The sequence below is a fragment of the Salvelinus namaycush genome, chromosome 23, assembly GCF_016432855.1.
Source record: "Salvelinus namaycush isolate Seneca chromosome 23, SaNama_1.0, whole genome shotgun sequence".
NCBI classification, from domain to species: Eukaryota; Metazoa; Chordata; class Actinopteri; order Salmoniformes; family Salmonidae; genus Salvelinus; species Salvelinus namaycush.
Window position 1 is genome coordinate 262,501 of NC_052329.1, and position 5,000 is coordinate 267,500.

General features: G+C 46.8%; 1 protein-coding gene across 1 annotated transcript in view; it reads left to right on the plus strand.

The window, feature by feature from the left end:
• LOC120018897 (WD repeat-containing protein 49-like) overlaps window positions 1-5,000 on the plus strand; it is a 44,930-nt gene that overhangs the window by 19,125 nt on the left and 20,805 nt on the right. The gene's annotated exons all lie outside the window — the stretch shown is intronic.

A 5,000-nucleotide genomic window follows, 5' to 3' on the forward strand; every position in this document is an offset into this window, starting at 1 on the left:
AACAACATCTGGGAGTAAATATCTGTTAATTAAAGTGGATGGTGGAGTTATCAAAGTGCTCCCCCGGTCTCTCTGCTGGGGAGCTGTGTGTTCTCTTCCTGCCAGGCCCACAGCACACCCAGCGGAGGCCTGAACTCAGGCTCAACTCTGACTGCGCAACATGGCTACCGTTAAGCACTAATGCTTACCCTCAGAGAATACCCCGTCAGAATGATTTGGAGATCAATCTTAATGTTAACTGCACTAATCCTCCATTAACAGGATTTACCGGGAGCTTTGAGATGCTGGTTCTTATCTGGGGGATTCTGCTCTAAACCTCTACTTAGACCTATAGAATGGATTCTGCTCTAAACCCCTACTTAGACCTATAGAATGGATTCTGCTCTAAACCCCTACTTAGACCTATAGAATGGATTCTGCTCTAAACCCCTACTTAGACCTATAGAATGGATTCTGCTCTAACCTCTACTTAACCTATAGAATGGATTCTGCTCTAAACCCCTACTTAGACATATAGAATGATTCTGCTCTAAACCACCACTTAGACCTATAGAATGGATTCTGCTCTAAACCCCTACTTAGACCTATAGAATGGATTCTGCTCTAAACCTCTACTTAGACCTATAGAATGGATTCTGCTCTAAACCACTACTTAGACCTATAGAATAGATTCTGCTCTAAACCCCTACTTAGACCTATAGAATGGATTCTGCTCTAAACCTCTACTTAGACCTATAGAATGGATTCTGCTCTAAACCCCTACTTAGACATATAGAATGGATTCTGCTCTAAACCACTACTTAGACCTATAGAATGGATTCTGCTCTAAACCCCTACTTAGACCTATAGAATGGATTCTGCTCTAAACCTCTACTTAGACCTATAGAATGGATTCTGCTCCAAACCCCTACTTAGACTTAGAATGGATTCTGCTCTAAACCCCTACTTAGACCTATAGAAGGGATTCTGCTAAACCCCTACTTAACCTATAGATGGATTCCTCTAAACCCCTACTTAGACCTATAGAATGGATTCTGCTCTAACCCCTACTTAGACCTATAGAATGGGTTCTGCTCTAAACCTCTACTTAGACCTATAGAATGGGCTCTGCTCTAAACCCCTACTTAGACCTATAGAATGGATTCTGCTCTAAACCTCTACTTAGACCTATAGAATGGATTCTGCTCTAAACCCCTACTTAGACCTATAGAATGGATTCTGCTCTAACCACTACTTAGACCTATAGAATGGATTCTGCCTCCAAACCCCTACTTAGACCTATAGAATGGATTCTGCTCCAAACCCTACTTAGACCTATAGAATGATTCTGCTCTAAACCCCTACTTAGACCTATAGAATGGATTCTGCTCTAAACCCCTACTTAGACCTATAGAATGGATTCTGCTCCAAACCCCTACTTAGACCTATAGAATGGATTCTGCTCTAAACCCCTACTTAGACCTATAGAATAGATTCTGCTCTAAACCCCTACTTAGACCTATAGAATGGGTTCTGCTCTAAACCCCTACTTAGACCTATAGAATGGATTCTGCTCTAAACCTCTACTTAGACCTATAGAATGGATTCTGCTCTAAACCCCTACTTAGACATATAGAATGGATTCTGCTCTAAACCCCTACTTAGACCTATAGAATGGATTCTGCTCTAAACCCCTACTTAGACCTATAGAATGGATTCTGCTCTAAACCTCTACTTAGACATATAGAATGGATTCTGCTCTAAACCCCTACTTAGACCTATAGAATGGATTCTGCTCTAAACCCCTACTTAGACCTATAGAATGGATTCTGCTCTAAACCCCTACTTAGACCTATAGAATGGGTTCTGCTCTAAACCCCTACTTAGACCTATAGAATGGGCTCTGCTCTAAACCTCTACTTAGACCTATAGAATGGATTCTGCTCTAAACCTCTACTTAGACCTATAGAATGGATTCTGCTCTAAACCTCTACTTAGACCTATAGAATGGATTCTGCTCTAAACCCCTACTTTTTTACTCTTATGAATACACACGTCTCTATAGAGAGGCCTCTCCTGTGTAGAGGACTGAAGAGTTGGTCTATTATGAAACAGAATTGAATCTCTCCTGTGTACCGTATAGATAGACGTGTCTTCACAAAGCTAAACTAGTACAATTGTAGAGCTATAGTTCTGAGATATTGTGGCATTGTCCCCGTTGAGAGGTACAGCACAGACTACACTAATCTTGCACAATGGCTACTCTGTGTGAAAGATTCACTGCAGTGATGAGTACAAGACGAAGGAAAAGCAGAGAGAGGGAGAGAAGAGGGAACATTTAGAGGAAAATAATAGCACATGACAGAACACTTTGGGCAGATAAAAAGAAATGGGAGAAAAACAGACTAGTGAGAATAGAAGTAACAAGATACTTTCAAAAAGTATTTCTCTCCTTCCCACTTTCTCTCTCTCTCTCTGTCGCTCTCTCCTTCCTCTCTCTGTCGCCCTCTCCTTCCTCTCTCTGTCGCTCTCTCCTTCCTCTCTCTGTCGCTCTCTCCTTCCCACTTTCTCTCTCTCTCTGTCGCTCTCTCCTTCCTCTCTCTGTCGCTCTCTCCTTCCTCTCTCTGTCGCTCTCTCCTTCCTCTCTCTGTCGCTCTCTCCTTCCTCTCTCTGTCGCCCTCTCCTTCCTCTCTCTGTCGCTCTCTCCTTCCTCTCTCTGTCGCTCTCTCCTTCCTCTCTCTGTCGCTCTCTCCTTCCTCTCTCTGTCGCTCTCTCCTTCCTCTCTTTCTGTCACTCTCTCCTTCCTCTCTCTGTCGCCCTCTCCTTCCTCTTTCTGTCGCTCTCTCCTTCCCACTTTCTCTCTTTTCTGTCGCTCTCTCCTTCTCTCTGTCGCTCTCTCCTTCCCACTTTCTCTCTCTTTCTGTCGCTCTCTCCTTCCCACTTTCTCTCTTTTCTGTCGCTCTCTCCTTCCTCTCTCTGTCGCTCTCTCCTTCCTCTCTCTGTCGCTCTCTCCTTCCCACTTTCTCTCTCTTTCTGTCGCTCTCTCCTTCCCACTTTCTCTCTCTTTCTTTCTGTCGTTTCTCTCCTTCCTCTCCTGTCGCTCCCCTCCTTCCTCTCTCTGTCTCTCTCTCCTTCCCACTTTCTCTCTCTTTCTGTCGCTCTCTCCTTCCCACTTTCTCTCTCTCCTTCCTCTCTCTGTCGCTCTCTCCTTCCCACTTTCTCTCTCTTTCTGCCGCTCTCTCCTTCCTCTCTCTGCCGCTCTCTCCTTCCTCTCTCTGTTGCTCTTTCCTTCCTCTTTCTGTCGCTCTCTCCTTCCCACTTTCTCTCTCTTTCTGTCACTCTCTCCTTCCTCTCTCTGTCGCTCTCTCCTTCCCACTTTCTCTCTTTTCTGTCGCTCTCTCCTTCTTCTCTCTGTCGTTCTCTCCTTCCTCTCTCTGTCGCTCTCTCCTTCCCACTTTCTCTCTCTTTCTGTCGCTCTCTCCTTCCTACTTTCTCTCTTTTCTGTCGCTCTCTCCTTCCTCTCTCTGTCGCTCTCTCCTTCCTCTCTCTGTCGCTCTCTCCTTCCCACTTTATCTCTCTTTCTGTCGCTCTCTCCTTCCCACTTTCTCTCTCTTTCTGTCGCTCTCTCCTTCCTCTCTCTGTCGTTCCCTCCTTCCTCTCTCTGTCGCTCTCTCCTTCCCACGTTCTCTCTCTTTCTGTCGCTCTCTCCTTCCCACTTTCTCTCCTTCCTCTCTCTGGCGCTCTCTCCTTCCCACTTTCTCTCTCTCCTTCCTCTTTCTGCCGCTCTCTCCTCCCTCTCTCTGTCGCTCTCTCCTTCCCACTTTCTCTCTCTCCTTCCTCTCTCTGTTGCTCTCACCTTCCCACTTTCTCTTTCTCTTTCGCTCTCTCCTTCCCATTTTCTCTCTCTCTCTGTCGCTCTCTCCTTCCCACTTTCTCTTTCTCTGTCGCTCTCTCCTTCCTCTCTCTGTCGCTCTCTCTTTCCTCTCTCTGTCGCTCTCTCCTTCCTCTCTCTGTCGCTCTCTCCTTCCCACTTTCGCTCTCTGTCGCTTTCTCCTTCCCACTTTCTCTCTCTTTCTGTCGCTCTCTCCTTCCCACTTTCTCTCTCTTTCTGTCACTCTCTCCTTCCTCTCTCTGTCGCTCTCTCCTTCCTCTCTCTGTCGCTCTCTCCTTCCCACTTTCTCTCTCTTTCTGTCGCTCTTTCTCTCCTTCCCACTTTCTCTCTCTCTGTCGCTCTCTCCTTCCTACTCTGTCTCTCTCTCCTTCCCACTTTCTCTCTCTCTGTCGCTCTCTCCTTCCTCTCTCTGTCGCTCTCTCCTTCCCACTTTCGCTCTCTGTCGCTTTCTCCTTCCCACTTTCTCTCTCTTTCTGTCGCTCTCTCCTTCCCACTTTCTCTCTCTTTCTGTCTCTCTCTCCTTCCCACTTTCTCTCTCTCTGTCGCTCTCTCCTTCCCACTTTCTCTCTCTCTGTCGCTCTCTCCTTCCTCTCTCTGTCGCTCTCTCCTTCCTCTCTCTATCGCTTTCTCCTTCCCACTTTCTCTCTCTCTGTCGCTCTCTCCTTCCCAGTTTCTCTCTCTCTGTCGCTCTCTCCTTCCTCTCTCTGTCGCTCTCTCCTTCCCACTTTCTCTCTGTCGCTCCCTCCTTCCTCTCTCTCTCTCTCTCTCTCTCTCTCTCTCTCCTTCCCACTTTCTCTCTCTTTCTGTCACTCTCTCCTTCCCACTTTCTCTTTCTCTCTGTCGCTCTCTCCTTCCTCTCTCTATCGCTCTCTCCTTCCCACTTTCTCTCTCTCTGTCGCTCTCTCCTTCCCACTTTCTCTCTCTCTGTCGCTCTCTCCTTCCCACTTTCTCTCTGTCGCTCCCTCCTTCCTCTCTCTCTCTCTCTCTCCTTCCCACTTTCTCTCTCTTTCTGTCACTCTCTCCTTCCCACTTTCTCTCTCTTTCTGTCGCTCTCTCCTTCCCACTTTCTCTCTCCTTCCCACTTTCTTTCTCTCTCTTTCTCTCTCCTTCCCACTTTCTTTTTCTCTCT